General features: G+C 41.0%; 1 protein-coding gene and 1 long non-coding RNA gene across 2 annotated transcripts in view; one reads left to right on the top strand and one right to left on the bottom strand.

The window, feature by feature from the left end:
* Positions 1-4,699, top strand: part of LOC105501332 — a 31,789-nt gene extending 27,090 nt beyond the window's left edge. Inside the window, exon 2 of the long non-coding RNA XR_001000178.1 lies at positions 4,384-4,699. This is a non-coding gene — a long non-coding RNA (uncharacterized LOC105501332). The remainder of the gene's footprint in view (positions 1-4,383) is intronic.
* SEPT11 (septin 11) overlaps positions 1-17,277 on the bottom strand; it is a 93,154-nt gene that overhangs the window by 36,006 nt on the left and 39,871 nt on the right. Inside the window, exon 2 of the mRNA XM_011927233.1 lies at positions 9,026-9,140. The gene's annotated coding sequence lies outside the window, so the exon portion shown is untranslated. The remainder of the gene's footprint in view (positions 1-9,025; positions 9,141-17,277) is intronic.

Here is a 17,277-nt window from a genome sequence, read left to right as displayed (position 1 = left end):
AGACTATACTATTGAATTTCTGTTACTTGAAACAAGTGATTCCATTTACACTGAATTACCTAAAAGATCAGTTAATTCAACATCAATATGATACCGTGTCATAGAAAAGAATTACATTACTCAAAATAACACTCTTGATGACAATATTAACTAACATCACTGAGTGCTCACTTTGTGCCAACCCTGGTGGCAAGAGCTTCTAGTGCATTATCTCCTTTATGTACGTATGTATATATGTATTTATTTATTTATTTTTGAGACAGATTCTCGCTCTGTCACCCAGGCTGGAGTGCAGTGGTATGATCTTGGCTCACTGCAACCTCCATCTCCTGGATTCAAGCAATCCTCCCAGATCAGCCTCCTGAGAAGCTAGGATTACAGGCCCATGTCACCATGCCTGGCTAATTTTTGTATTTTTAATAGAGACAGGGTTTCGCCATGTTGGCTAAGCTGGTCTCGAACTCCTGAACTCAAATTGTCCACCTGCCTCGGCCTCCCAAAGTGCTGGGATTACAGGCATGAGCCACCACGCCTGGCTACATTATCTCATTTAAACCCTACTTCTACTCCCATGTTTCCTCCATGTTCAAGATGGAACAGTAGGCTTAGATAAGACTTATGAATAACTTGCCTAAAGTCATTGCTAAGTGGTGGAACCAGGGTTCTAACTCAAGTCTGTATGGTTCTAACACCTGCACTCAACCAAGACAGCAGCCTGATTTTACTATTACAGAGAAAACTGACTGCTTAACATTTTCCAGTTATGGTTATATTAATTCCTCCATATTGTTATTTTTCTTTATCCAGCTGGAGTCAAGAAGCCAAATATTTGTGGCTTCTTAGATAGTTTTCCCAGCTTCAGAGTGAAGTTTGGGACAATGAAAGTAAATTATGTTAAATGACCTTATTTACACTGACAATTATTGTTTACACTGATAATTCAACTCAGTAAGTGTTTACCGAGGCCTCATATGTGCAAAGCAGAGTGGCAGGTATCTGGAACCACTATACCAATCACATAGTGACACCCAAATGTGGAGCTGTGAAGAACTGCAGCCCAACCCTCAAAATAACACCAAGCAAAACCCTCTCTTAATTCTAATTCTTATGTTGAGTCAAAGACAGTTGGCAATGAGAAAAAACAGCCTTATGTTCATGGCTGAGCATATGATGATGGAGAGGAGGGGGTAGAAATCCAGAAACATTAGCCCTAGGGATATCTTTTTTCTTTCTTAATCTGGAAAACTTCTCAATTAGATTTCCAGCTCGATTTAAACTTGCCAATATAGAACAGCCCTTTCAACAACTTCTAATCCCAATATGTTCCTAGGAGCATCCTCTCTTCTAAGGATTGCTATAATGACTTTAAGGATGGTAGTGTTCTATGGAAAAAAGAAAAACTCTGGGCAACCCTCGCACTATAATGACAAAATCTACTTACTAGTTTTAAATTCTGTATTGTATACTCATTGCTTTCCAACATAATACAAAAGTGAAGGAGGATGAAGTCTTTCTGGATTTGAACTTTCTCTGATTACAAAAGCCTTATATGGCTTGCCTCTAACCATGATGATTCACTTACAGGGTAAAAGTTGGCCAAGTACATTCATCTTACTCTTTAACCTTTCCTGTTGTGTCCCTGAACATCTAAGATCATAGAATTTCCTCTTTAGTCAGGCTTCATTCAGCCAGTATTTTTCCAGTGCCTACTATGTACAAGTTCTGTGCCAAGTTCTGAGAATTCAAGAAACTAGCCTGATAGGGTGGTCTCCTACATCTTAGAATCTGGTCTAGAACATGACTGAATAATACCAGTCAGACTCTAATTTATTATTATGGGAACAACATTCTAAGTGTTTGCCATAACTGCTTTCCCCTTATAAGCAAGACCATCCTTTACACCCATGACCCTGCTAGTTGGCCACAGACAACTAGACCATGGATAGGTCCTGACCTAAAGGCAACCACGAAAGCGCAATCATTTCACTATGAGCTCCACATTGGAGAGTGGCCTATCTAATCACAATTTTTCTCTTTGGGTGTTTGAATGAGATACATGCAATCTCCACACAGTGTGAAGGCATGAAAAAGAAACGATATACAAAGAGAGGTAAGTAAGCAGAAGCCATGAGGTAGCAAAGGCTGTAAGTAAACAGAAGCCATGCTGCAGACAGAGTGTGGGCTGGGAATACAGGAAAGAGCAGATAGATGGTGTAGAGTATTGGAAATCCATCATGAAATTAATGCTTGGGTGCTCACTGTGTGACAAGCATACGTGCAGGGATGAAGTAATGAACGAAAACAGACACTGACACCTGTTTGCACTTCTGTAACATCCTAAATGTCATTCCAGATCTCTACGGGGTCTGGTTGTGCAGTGGTTGAGACGGTTTCCTGTCTTTCTTACTTTCCTGAATAGTCTTACAAAAAAAACCCTTCATAAAAGCAATATAAAACCAGTCTCTGATCCCTAACCTGAAAGAGTTTAACAAGTCAATACTCACCATCCATGGCTTAACAAATTAACTTTGAGCAAAACAAAGTTACTGTGTAGTGGATACAGAAATAAAACAGGGTTCTCACTAGTAGTTGATACTGAAGGTACTTGAGTCATTTTAAGTACATGCTACAAGTGTAACATTCTCAAGCAGAGCCAACTTCTTTTCAGGATTTACCTATTTTTAGAACAAAAAAGGCACAAAAGCAGATCTGCCATATAAAAGTTTCTCCTTTATGGGAAAGGCTCCCTCAGTAGAAAGTGACCTACTTAACTTTCATCTTCTTCCCTAAGAATAGCAATAAAGACTTCAATTACATGGCAAGGATTCTAGGTTACCTGGACAAGACTGAAATTATCATCTTATTTTACTAGGTTGAAAATTACTTAAGCACCCATGTGAATCAGGAACACCATACTTTTTTTTTAAAGGCATGGTAATTTTAATTATCATTTACATTAAGGTGGAAATTACAAACAATTAGCATACCAGGCCCTACTTATAGCACAGGGTTAATCAATGGGTTGAAAAAAACCACTGTTCCTCTAAACTTTGGTGTGCTTTGCTTTCCATTTCTATGCTCTGTGCTTTTAAGAGCCGTAATTAGACATGGCAACTCCAGCAGCAGTGTGATTCACCAAAAGCAGTTCAGCAGGAAATGACAGCTTTTGGAATAAAAGGAACTCCAGGGAAGAACTAGGGAACTAGGGAAGTTTTTCAATGCATTAGCTTTTTTTCTTTAACAGACAGGGTCTCACTCTGTTCCCCATGCTAGTCTCAGACTCCTGGACTCAAGCATTTCTCCTGCCTTGGCCTCCTGAAGCACTGGGATTTGTTTTTGAGGCTTCTCTCTAATCTTTGTAAGCAGAATCTCATCTATACTTTTGAGGACCCATAAGACAAAAATTTCTTTCTAACTGAATAACTAAAAGCCTACTAGGCACAGGTTCCAAGTCAAACCAAACAACCATAACAATATTTTCAGAAAAATCAATGACTAACACTAACTTTAAAGTACTTCAAAACTCCCTAGCAGAGTGCCTGGCACAAAGGAGACATTTATTAAAAGTTAATTGCAGGCCGGGCACGGTGGCTCACGCCTGTAATCTCAACACTTTGGGAGGTTGAGGCAGGTGGATCACCTGAGGTCAGGAGTTCGAGACCATCCTGGCCTACATGGTGAAACCCTGTCTCTACTAAAAATACAAAAATTAGCCAGGTGTGCTGGAGGGCGCCTGTAATCCCAGCTACTCGGAAGGCTGAGGCAGGAGAATCCCTTGAACCTGGGAGGCGGAGGTTGCAGTCAGCAGAGATCGCACCACTGCACTCCAGCCTGGGCGATAGAGTGAGAGACCCCATCTTAAAAAAAAAAGTTAATAGAAAACAAAAGTGATCATGGTGGTGATTTATACAGAGATATGCCACTGTGGTATATTTTTTCAGAGTCTGTTGTTTATTCTATCATAAATTCATCTGCCTAACCACTCTATTGTTACAGTAATTAGAGACCCTATTGAAGTGCTATCTGGGGCTTGTTTTTCCTGTTCCTGACAATGCTAGTGAACGTGATGCCCACATCACAGGGGAAAGCGGTCCTACCTTTTCCATTCTATTCTCAGGCTTATTTAACCCACGAGCTCTAAGGTGAACAAGGCAAGGGAAAAACAGGGATTGTATTATTAATTAGAAGATAACTGTAGATTGAACAAATTGTTGATCTGTGATTCAGCATCTTTTACTCTAATTGCCAAGACTGGCTACTTGGGTAAGTAACTATGCATAGGGATCTGCCTGCCTTCCCTAAATATTCTAGATTTTACTCTTGGATGGAATCAGAGAGTCAGAAAGCTACATACCTAAGTTGCGTTGTTTTTGTTCCTCATAGAATCACCTTTGATGAAACATACTCTGGCATAAGATGAGCCAGCCTGTGGCACCTGGCACTTCATTAAACAATTGCACTGACTTAGAGGATGCCCAGGAATCCAGACCACTATATACACCAAATCTCTTTTCTGAAAATCCATCGATAAATTTTTCCAGGTAAAGCTGTGTTTCATCTGGAGCAATCATTTTGTTTTTACTTTATAGATACTATACATCTGTCGTATGTTAAACTTTTTGCTTGTGTTTAGCATATAAAACATGTTCATTAAATATCTGCTAAATGAATGAGTGAATTAATAGTTTTCTCCATGCTCTGACCACTGAGCTGAGAGAAAAATGTAATACTTCATCAATTAATTGCTATAGGCAGGCCTGATGGCACACTTTGAGTTTTGATTCTATCCCTGGCTTCATCTTTATTTTCTAGGGTTAATTTTGTCTTTATTCATTTTACCCTATAAGCTATTTACATCCTTTCCTGGAAAAACAAGATGGGATAAAAATGTTTAAGATTTGATTGTAAATTTCCACAATTTATGTTGACACTATACCTTGGCTAAGATGGCCTCACACTTCACTTACCTGTTTTCAATTCCTGTTCTCTCATCCCCTCAAAACAATTAAGGTTGAATTGTGGAAAAATTTTCTGTTTCAAAATGTATTACTAATTTTACTTTGACTCTACTATCAAATTGGCTCTTCTTCAAAAGCAGAGATGTTACAGTATCTTATTCACCTTTGTATGTTCACAAGAAACAGACAGACAGCTGGATCAACGTTGATAAGGTTTTTTTTTTTTTTTTTTTTTGACGGAGTCTCGCTCTGTCGCCTGGGCTGGAGTGCAGTGGCCGGATCTCAGCTCACTGCAAGCTCCGCCTCCCGGGTTTACGCCATTCTCCTGCCTCAGCCTCCCGAGTAGCTGGGACTACAGGCGCCCGCTACCTCGCCCGGCTAGTTTTTTTTTTGTATTTTTTAGTAGAGACGGGGTTTCACAGTGTTAGCCAGGATGGTCTCGATCTCCTGACCTTGTGATCCACCCGTCTCGGCCTCCCAAAGTGCTGGGATTACAGGCTTGAGCCACCGCGCCCGGCCTGTTGATAAGGTTTTTTTCCTAGAGTTAGTATCATTTTGGAAAATGGATGAGAAAGACATACAAATTTAAAATTATAGAAAAAGGCTAAATGCTAATTTAGATCTAATTTAGATTCTCTGGAGAATTACAGCATGGGTAAAACATGAAAGGCTTTATTTAAACTAAAATGTAGCTTCAGGAGTGATTTCGGTCTGTTGTGGCAAAACAGACAGTGGAGGAATGATGAACTCCTGGGTGTTCTCTGTTATCTCATTTAACATCAGAATTCTCTTCCCAGTGAAATGAAAACTATTCTTCCTCTATTACATGCCTTCCCAGGACCAACAGAGATGGGTTCTAGCAGCAGAAGTTTAATTCAGTATCTCTGAAACTAGACTTAGTTCATGCCAGGACCATTTTCTGCTCTGGTTTATTTCCTGTGCATTCTTTCAACCTACAGCCTCATGCCACAAAACAAAATTACAATTCTGAGACCTTTTTGGTAAAAATTTTCCTTACTGGGATCATAACTTTATTTTTTATCCTTAATTCCCTCCCATATTTATCACAAGTAAGTAAATTCACGCTATAAGTATCACATGTGAATACTGTGCAAAATAAACAAAGGGGCAGTAAGAGGGAGTAAGTAAGGAGGAAAAATTACCATGGATGCTCTTAAGTTAAATATAACACCTACTCCTCTATGTGGCTGTCCAAATATTTTTATCTCTTTTTATAGACTCTTACTTTAAAAACAGATGGACTATTGATTGACAGTAAGTTTTTTCTTATAAAGATATTATGCCATAAAATATCTATGGCAAAGGGATTTGATATTCAACTTTCTGAGGATGATATTTAATGCTGACACTCCTATCTCCCAAAGAGCTAATGCTGGCCCCAAACAAAGGGCTCCAAAGGGTTATGGAAAACGACCTGGAGAGTTAGATATGCTGACAACGAAGGACATCCAGGACTTCTTGTGGACTGAAAAAAGGAAAATGCACGAGATGAACAGCATGATCTCATTTGTGTAAAAGCAAAACAAGAAAACACCTACATAACTGTGAGAAAGCTGTTTTTATCTGTCCAGTATGTCCCTCTTCCAGGCCCTATCTTCTTTCTGATCCTGTCTTCTTGCCTATGGAGACCCTAGTATGTTTTGGAGTGAACTGACCCCATCTTCCCCCGAGGCTGAGCGTGTGACTGAGTCCTGGCCAATCAGTGAAATCCTGACTGTTCGGTAAGACGTGTCAGGAATGCCTTGTTCCTTCCCCTGAGGTTGCTCAGCTGGTGATGCTGACGGAGCCAGGCTGCTGTTGTGAGGAAAATGCCTGAATGTGAAGCAAGCAGAAACAAGGAGGATAAAGAACCAGAGAAAGAGGCCTGACAGGGCTCATTGAACTCCTGGAGCCAGCTGCTCTTAATTACCCAGCTCACCATATTACCTTTTCAGTGTGTGTTGGAGGGTGGGGGAGAGTCTTAACTGGATTTAAGCTGGATTTCTGCAATTCTCCATGGAAAATTTTCTGACACAAAAATACTAGGAGAGCGACGCGATGTGACTGGCTTTGAAAATGGATGGAAGGAGCCAAGAGCCAAGGAATGCAGGCAGCTTCCAGAAGCTGGAGAAGGCATGCACTCTCCCTAAAGGTTCCAGGAAGGAATGCAGCCCTGCGGACCCATACTGGACTCCTACCTACAGAACTGTAAGCCACCAAAAGCAATTTCCTAATACAGAAAGATGTCAAAAGTTTCTAGAAGGATCCCACAGTGTTATCTCTGTGAAATGGAAATGGGAGTGGGAGATGAAAGGGAAGGATTTTATAACATTTTAAACAAAAAATATATATTATGTTCATTAGTTTGAAAAACTAATTTTAAACATGTTTAAGAACAGAACCTAACAAAAATCTAAGAATCACAGCTATTGTAACCCACCCAGAAGACTCCGAATAGGGCTGCTTTACACATCTAACAGGGCAACATCGATTTGGCCTCTGAGGAATTCAGCATCCGAATTGTCTTATTTAACACAAGGAGTCAGCCCCTGAGCCAGCACACCCCACTGCACACCACATACCCAGTTAAACCCGGATCCCACCGGAAGGCTTTCCCCTACCATCCCCTGCAAGAGCCAGGACAGAACTCTCAGACATGTTCTTAGAACTGATTTTGGAGACAGAGCTGGGGAGGCACTGAAGAGAAGCCAGAGAGTAATTGGCCTGGGATTACAATTTAGCATACTTTTCAATAGAAAACCAACAAATTGCCAACAAATTGCTATGCTAATGAAGAATTGCCCTGCTCTGCAATGAGCATTTATCATGAGAAAAAGGACAACCCATTCAAGCCATTCTGTAGAACTAGCTGCCATTCGGGAGGTCTCCTGCTGAATTTTAAAAGGCTTCATGTAGGGAAAAGGGGAAAGCATGAGATGAGAGTTGGCTGCTGTGGCCATGTTTCTCTCCAGTCCTTCTCTTATCCAGTGCTTAAGATAAAATGCCAGGGAGCAAGTTGGTCTAGCGTGCCCGCCAATTGTGACTTTCTACTAATGAATGCCCAGTGCAGAGGCTATATGCAGTCGAGTCATCAAGAGGTTCAAGAAGTTTTTAAAAAAGAAAAATATCTGCACTTCCCCCAACTTCCATAATTGACAAATAAGCAAATGGTGGTTCTCACATTGAACACACACCTTTTCTAAATTCTCTTCGCTTTACTTGGACAAGAAAAGTAAGTCTGACACATTCTGCCAAGCTTAGGGAAAAGGCAGTCCACTTGGCTACATACAGAATTTTTTGGTCTGTCTCCAAGTGATGTCTCAGAGGGAAATGCCCAGAGGACAATGCCAACAGAACAATATGGCCCAAACCACTTCACTGCTGTTTCACCTGCCATTCATCAGGCGTGATGGGGGAGAGAGGAACAGCCATTATCTGTTCCACGCACATTTCTCCTTCAAACTAACAGGAAATTTATATTTTGATTTTCTTTATCCCCCTTCTTTTCCACCTTCCTCTTCTTAGTCCAAAAAGGATATGGCATACAAAAAATTAGCCAGGCGTGGTGGTGGGCACCTGTAATCCCAGCTACTCAGAGGCTGAGGCAGGAGAATTGCTTGAACCTGGGAGGCAGATGCTGCAGTGAGCTGAGATCGCCCCACGGCACTCCAGCCTGGGCAACAGGGCAAGACTCCTCCAAAAAAAAAAAAAAAAAAAAAAAGATATGGCTAGAGGGGTGAAGAAAAATACAAAGGCAGAGGCCTAGTCCAAAGTAAAATGTTTAAGGGATCTTAACGATATTGTAATGATCAGTTGCTTGACTGTGTGACAGAAATACCAATAGTAATCTGAGTAACATGACAAAACATACAATGCATTTACCTACATACAGCTCTCAATCTTTATAACTTGTGACATGTATAAGGCAGATATTTTGCCTTGCTTTACTGATGAAAAAAAAGAGAATAAACATGTCATTCTTATTTCACTGAAGCATGTCTCTCCAACAGTCACCTGTCAATATCTAAGGATCAAACTTCTTGCTGCGTGGGTGATGAATAACTTACCAACACAAAGGATGTTGAAACAGAATCCTTGAGAAGTAGACTTGTTGACCAGCTGGTCAGGGAGGCTGTCAAATCCCACATGGCCAGACAAAGACAAGTTTCGAAGCTCTTCATTCTGGAATTTCAGGGGAGAAAGATTTGAATGTCCATGAACCACGCCACCTGGATATCACATATCACAAACATTACATTCTCTCCTCTTCTTCCCTTGACATACATGGAAATAGACCCCCACAGCCGCCTTGGCTTCTACACAGCTGAGGGCACTAACAACTCCAAAGCCATGCTCTTTCCACAAAATCACAGTTTCCCAAAGCAGACCATCTCCCTGGGTACCTCACTCCTTGTTACAAGTGTACTGGTCCAGGGAAATCTGAGCTTCTAGAGGTGACTATTTCAGATATGCATTAAGTGACCAAAAAAACACAAAAGCCTCCAGCCATTTTGATCACTTTCATTATTCAAGAAAAGCTTTCAATTTACTGTCAACTCACAGTGAAAAAATATTTAACACTCTTTCAGATACCAAAGAACTTGAAAAGCTCACAGTGGAGGATACATAGTCCTTACAATGATGACAATGTTCTACCCACCATAAATGCAACATATTTAAAATTTCTCAGCACATGAGCTGGTTTCCTCTCCTCCATTAGTTTCACAGGTTTCTTGAGTTAGCAGAGACTCTGTAACTGCTGGACTTTTGCAGAGTTTACCAATGGAGACTGGGGTAAGGTAGTTATCATACATTTAAAAATCACACAGGATATGGCTGGAAGCTAAAATAAAATTGTTGGGTGATTTATGCTGTTATATCAAATGGTACTGGCTGCCCCCACAACTTTGAAAGTGTCCTGTGGGTGCTGGAGATAATCTGTGAAACCCTTTTTTCGCAAGATGCAGAGATCAGCTACAGTCCCTCAGTTATAATATCATGATTATGGTTTGCAATTTCAGAAATTAGATACTGAAAGTCTTCTCCTTGGAGACACGACTCCTGGTATTCTGGCTGTGTTGTCAATGAACTTTATATTCAAAATACTAGAGTCCAGGTGAGAAAATGATCCTCAAAGCTCCAGTTTTATTTTTATTATTTATTTGTTTTTATTTTGTATTTATTTATTTTGAGATGGAGTCTCACTCTGTCGCCAGGCTGGAGTGTAGTGGCACAATCTCAGTTCATTGCAACCTCTGCCTCCTAGGTTCAAGCAATTCTACTGCCTCAGCCTCCCGAGTAGCTGGGATTATAGGCACGTACCACCACGCCCAGCTAATTTTTGTATTTTTAGTAGAGATGGGGTTTCATCATGTTGGCCAGGCTGGTATCAAACTCCTGACCTGGTGATCCGCCCACCTCGGCCTCCCAAAGTGCTGAGATTACAGGCGTGAGCCACCACGCTCAGCCATTTTTATTTTTTTAGAGACAGGGTTGCACTGTCACTCAGGCTGGAGTGCAGTGGAGTGATGGTAGCTCACTGCAGCCTCAAACTCCTGGGCTCGAGTGATCCTCCAGCTTCGGCCTCCCACGTCCTATGACTACAGGCATGTGCCACCACTCCCAGCTTCAAAGTTCCACTTTATTTAAAAAAAAAGAAAAAAAAAAGAAGAAAGCTTTGAAAGCTTTGTACAGGATCACTCAGTCAACGTTTTCAAAGTACTGGTTTTCATCATCCTATTTTTATGTTACATAATCGTGAGGGTGATTTCTTTTAATAAGCAAGGATTAAGACCCCATTTCAAATGTTTGTGGTCACCATATAGGCACAGAAGTGTGACTCCAGAAACGTAGTGATTTTAAAGGACTTCAATGGTTTTATTAATAATACAATGTCTGAAGTCCATATCAGCTGAAATTCTGATTCTGTGAAATAAGACTAAAAGCCACCACACTGCCTGAATACCATGGTGGCAGCTGCAGATTTGAGGTCAATGGGACAGACAACAGATGTCTAGTCTATGAATAGTTTCCTTGAAACCTGCCAACAGTGAATATGAGACTCAAGAGTAGGCACTTATCCTTGAACAGGATGGTATGGTAGGCAGCTCACCAAACAGCTTCGAAGGCAGGCCCCAGTGGGCAGCAGTCCTTGTAGCTGGGCAAGCCTTCCAACAATGTTGTACTTCTTCCAGCCCCAATCCTTGTACCTGCCCCTTCCTCTTTAGATACCTCAAAGGTTCAGACAGCAGGTATTTTTAGGGTGTTTACCACAGCCCCCAAGACTTGGGGGAGGAGGGTTTGAAATGAGTCCTGGGTTATTTTTAGAATGCTTTCTACCCAGCTGTGCGGTAGCTTTTGTGTATCAGGCTAGGAGAAGCCATGGCACCAGCCTTCATTTCTGCTGCATCACTGACTTCAACCATTCGTGAACGGTATGAAAGACAGCGCAGGGCAGAACCATCATTCCACATTCCCTCTCTCCACCGCCACATAATTCTTTTAATTTCAGGGGGAGGGGAGAATGGTTTATTGCTCTGGATTCTGGATTGCTGGGTTTTTAGATACCAGATATCCATCTATGAACCAATCCTGGGAAAGAATCAGAGTTGGTAATTATAGCTCTCATCCTAGAACCCAAAGCTCAGCATCTCATATTCTCACCGTTTCCAAAACACGAGAAGCCACCCACACACCCACTAAGTATTTTTATACCCATTGAAAACCACATACAAAATGAAGGGTTATAAAACAGTTTGGTCTTGACATTTTTGAAATTTAAAGTTGTATCTTTAGAGTCTGTCTTCTAACACTGTAATATAGAATATGTAAATTTTATAATACAGTTTTTACATTTCATAATTTGAGCCTAATTCTCTGCCCAGTATTAAAGGAAACCTGAGAGTCAATGCCCATCAGTATGTGATGAGGGAAAGGGAAAAAGAGGTTCCTCTGGTTTATGAACAGGCTTAAAAACTGGAGAGAACAGCACTGGAGGACTTGAACAGGGCAGCTCTGAGCACCTGATCCAGTGCCTCCAGCACAGCAGCTGAACCGGATCCCTCCAGTCCAGCATTTTATAGCTCTTCCCTTAGCTTCCACAAGCCAAGGATTGTGGGGTCTTTTTTGAGTCTCCAGGCCCAGTTTCAGGGAACTGCATATATTCCATGTCGTTAACACTAACGCATCGGGAAATGACTCTGTGAATTTATCTCTAATATTGAACTCTGCTTGGTGTCCAGTTCTGAATTTCTATCAGAGGAACACTTCTCTTGGGTTGTCCCATCTGTACTTCAAACTTGATGTTTATGACACTGAAATCATATTCCTCTATCCCAAACTCGCCCATTCTCCAGAGTTCCCTATTGCTGTTAACAGTACTTAGCCATGCTTGAGACCACCTCCCCTCCCACCATCAACTCTGAAGTCTTATCAATACTACATCCTCCACATTTCTATTCCTACTAATTCAACAGCCTCCCAACTGGCCTCCCTGACTTGATGTCACCCTCTCTAATACTTCCTCCCTCCACCTTGCCGTCAAGGGGATCTCGGTACTCAAGGTACCCAATCCAAACTCCTGGGCCTGTCATTTCAGGGCCCCATGGGCTAACCCCAAATCTCCATTCCTACTGAATCCCCCACTTCTCCCCAGGGAGCACCTTACACTGCAGTTAAATTAAATGACCCCTGTTCTTGGGACAAACCCAGGTTTCTTCCCATCAGAACTTAGTCACATTATTTCCTCTATGTGAAAGGGCCTTACAGCCAGTGTTTACATCTAAATCTTCCAGATCCCAATAAAATTCTACCTCCATCATTGTCTTTATTATGAAATCTTGGGGAAAATTTCACTAAACATTCTTCTGACCACTAAATGGAAAATACTGATTGAAAAGCGGCTCAAGCTATTTGGAATTCCATCATGATAATAACAGCTAACATTTATTGACCATTTCCAATGCTCCAGAAAAGCCCTAACTTCTCTAACTTCTCTCTCTTAACAATTCTATAAATTAGTTACATTATTACCCAAACTCAATTTACAGATGAGAAAACAGAGGCACCATTTAGTAACTTGCCCAAGGTTTCCCAACTAGTAAAGTCAAGGTGCTGAAATTGGAACCCAGGAAGTCAGGTTCCAGAGCTGTCGAACATTGTCATTGTTGTCTCATGATGATTTATTAAGTTCCCAGGTAGCCCCAGACAGTACAATGATTTCAGCTATTATAAAAATCCAATATATTAAAATAGAAGGAAAAAAATACTCTCTGAAAACCATGATTCTTTGGCAACCATAAGAGATGGAAATTGAGAATTAAAACTGGCAAAGTAGCTCCAAGTATATTTTCACTGATCCTGGCAATGCCAAGACCAAACTTTGATTTTTGTAGTGATGGCATACGAAACCTATAATATAATGCTTAGTTTTAACCATTTCTGAAAAGATAGTGCCAACACAGAACCACTAAGTAAGTATAAGACCTGAATTGATTTAGCCCTCCATTTGCTAATCTGCCTAGTGACGCTTTGTAACTAGATAATTTCTACAGCCCACTGCATCTTGAAATGGATTATGACCAACCTTTATGGTATAAAATAAACTTGTTTTTCACTTGACAATTTCACTTTTCTCTTTTCAGAACATATTATTTATGTTCTGAACCCTTCTGGATAAATGTTATCTATGCCCAAAAGGTCACCTTCTTATGATACAATTATTTATTTGTTTATTCAAAAATACTCACTGCTCAAAGCACTAAGAAAGCTAAAATATGTTATTTTTATTATTCATTGATCAACACTGCAGTTCCGACCCTTAAGAGGTTTTACAATGTAATAGTAGAGCTAGGACAGATGTAAATGTAGGACTATGAAGGATAAAAGTCATCAATACCATGGCCTCAACTATGGGAAGGCATGGAGAAGAAGTAGTTTTTGGCTAGGGAAATTAAGGGGATACCTTTTAGGAAGGCTAAAGTTCCCCAAATCTATCAGTGAAACAAAAGCCCAGCTTGCAGAACCCTTCTGGATAAATGTTATCTATGCCCAAAAGGTCACCTTCTTATGAATGTATACCTGAAGCATATAATAGGTAGCTTTTCAGAAAATTCCCAGCTGACTTCATTATTGAGATAATTATAAAACAAATTATGTAAGAATGTGTGCCACCACCTACATTCTGAGCACTGCTGTAAAATATGTTCCACAATTCCAAATCTTGCTTCAAAAGAGAAGGGCAGCAAAAGGCTTAGAGTCAGACAGACGTGGGTTTGAATCCCAGCTTTGCTTTCTACTTGCTTTAGTCTCTGTTCTGCCCTCAGTAAAAACAGGAAGAGGTGCTAGGCTCTCTCATACATATCTCCTTGGCAGGGTTGTTGGGAGGAGATAAGGAGGTACGGATGAGAGTGCCTAGCACTTAATAGATCTTCTGAAACTTGGACTTCCTTTACCTACATAAGTTGGGAGGAAGAGGCAACTATCATTTAAAAATCTGAAATTAATCAGAAGTTCTATTACTGCTGCTAGGCATTCCAGGAGAAGCTGCTGACCAGCAAAGCTCTCGGACATATGAAGAAGGTAAAATCACAATAAAATCAAAGTGAACAGAAAGAAATAAAAAAAGAGAATGACAATTCTAGCATGAAGAAAATCCATTCCTAAAGAGAAAACTCATTTACAAAGCTGGGGGAAAAGCCACAGAGTCACATTCCTGTTTGCAGAATCAGCAGTCAGCAGAAGCCACATCCTCCCCAGCTGGGAAGCATTCTGGATTCCCCATCACTTTTGCTTCTGCAGTTATGTGCCACTTCGCAATGAGGAAACATTCTGAGAAACATGCCAGTAGGTGATTTTGTTCTTGTGTGACCATCCTAGAGCAGCAGTCACCAACCTTTGTGGCACCAGGGACTAGTTTGTGGAAGACCATTTTTCCACAGACAGGGCTGGTTTGGGGATGAAACCGCCCCACCTCAGATCTTTAGGCATTAGATTCTCATAAGGAACGCACAACCTAGATCTCTCCCATGCACAGTTCACCACAGGGCTCAGGCTGCTATGACAATCTAATGCCTGAAGCTGATCTGAAGGAGGCAGAACTCAAGCGGTAATACTGAGTAGCCCATCACTCGCCTCCTGCTGGGCAGCCCGGTTCCAGACAGGCCACGGACTGGTCTCAGTCGGCAGCCCGGAGGTTGGCGACTCCATCCTAGAGTGTACTTGTGAGAGGTGAAGCCAGCTGGACTTCCTGGGTCAAGTGGGGACTTGGAGAACTTTTCCGTCTTTCAAGAGGATTGTAAAACACACCAATCAGTACTCTGTAGCTAGCAAGTGAATTGTAAAATGTACCAATCAGCGCTCTGTAAAAACACACCAGTCAGTGCTCTGTAGCTAACAACAGGATTATAAAATGCATCAATCAGTGCCCTGTAAAAACGCACCAATCAGTGCTCTTTAACAAGAGGATTATAAAATGCACCAATCAGTGCTCTGTAAAAATGTACCAATCAGTGTTCTGTAGCAAGAGGATTGTAAAATGCACCAATCAGTGCTCTGTAAAACATACCAATCAGGAGGAGTCTAAAAGTAGCCAATCACGGGGAGGGGTGAAAAAAGGGCACTCTGATACAACAGAAACGGAACATGGTGGGGACAAATAAGGGAATAAAAGCTGGCCACCCAAGCCAGCAGCGGCAACCTGCTAAGGTTCCCTTCCATGCTGTGGAAGCTTTGTTCTTTTGCTCTTCACAATAAATCTTGCTGCTGCTCACTCTTTGGGTCTGTGCCACCTTTAAGAGCTGTAACACTCACCATGAAGGTTCGCGGCTTCATTCTTGAAGTCAGCGAGACCACAAACCCACTACCAGGAACAAACTCTGGACACGCTTACACACACCGAGATGGTATAGCCTACTACACACTTAGGATATATGGCATAGCCTATTGCTCCTTGGCTATAAACCTGTACAGTATATTACTGTACTGAATACTGTAGGCAACTGTAACACAATGGTAAATATTTGTATATCTAAACATATCTAAACACACAAATGGTACAGTAAAAGTGCAGTTTTACAATCTTACGGAACCACAATTGTATATGCGGTCCATTATTGACTGAGCATTTGTAAAGCAGTACATGACTATATTTTAATCCAGCCCTGGGTCTACTGAAATTAACAAGCTCAGTGTGCCCAGATGGATTTTATTCACCATACTCAAAGTGAAGAGATATCCTTTTTTCTTTTTTTTTTGAGGCGGAGTCTCGCTCTGTCGACCGGACTGGAGTGCAGTGGCCTGATCTCAGCTCACTTTACGCCATTCTCCTGCCTCAGCCTCCGAGTAGCTGGGACTAGAGGCGCCCGCCACCTCGCCCGGCTAGTTTTTGTATTTTTAGTAGAGACGGGGTTTCACCGTGTTAGCCAGGATGGTCTCGATCTCCTGACCTCGTGATCCGCCCGTCTGGGCCTCCCAAAGTGCTGGGATTACAGGCTTGAGCCACCACGCCCGGCCTCCTTTTTTCTTTACTTTTAAAACTGAAGTGTTTCGGTAGATGTGGTTAGGTAGCCCATAGCCTCTGATCCTTATCAGCAGGTGGAAGCAAGAGAGTATGTTACCAAGGTGATATTTGAATTGTTTAATCCAAACAAATTAAAATTACATTTCCATTTGAAAGCAATATTTAATTTTTACCTTTAAAATCAGGTATTACAATTTAAGTTTAGAAATATTTTTCTCTTTAAAATTTATTTTTTTTTAATTTAAGAGATAACATTTATGTATTCAGGTGGAGAGCTGGAGATTTTTATTAATAAGACATGGTGATTACATTTTTCTCAATGCCTCAGATTATGGATAAATAAAGTATGCTGATCCAAGTCACTTAATCCTTGGGCTTATGTTTCCTCCTCTGTAAAGTGAGGAGATTTAACCAAATGACCTCTAAACAAAGTCTCTGGTACTTTGTTTTTTCTAATTCTAAGGCTTCGTGAATCTGGATGTTAGAGATGCATAAATCCAATTCTGTCATTTTGCTTAAGGAAAGCCAACACAGGATGAAAAATTCCTCGTAGCATACTTGCTCTGGCCAGATCAAAATGGCTCAAGTTTTAATTGACCCATGAAAGGGAGTTTCTATCAATTATGCTGGGAAACTCCAAACCAAATGGAAATCTGTGTGCATAACCTCTGTGTTTTCTACCTCAACTTTTCATTTCTGCTTAACTACAATACGTATGAATTAGCTAAGAAAAGTTATGTACCCACTTTTTACAAATGCCCTGCTTAAAAGCAATTTCTTTTTGTTTGGCTCTATCTCCAG

Source organism: Colobus angolensis, unplaced genomic scaffold (assembly GCF_000951035.1).
Source record: "Colobus angolensis palliatus isolate OR3802 unplaced genomic scaffold, Cang.pa_1.0 Scaffold70, whole genome shotgun sequence".
Taxonomy (NCBI): domain Eukaryota; kingdom Metazoa; phylum Chordata; class Mammalia; order Primates; family Cercopithecidae; genus Colobus; species Colobus angolensis.
Note: the sequence above shows the minus strand (reverse complement) of the source record. Positions and strands in the feature narration are given on the sequence as shown.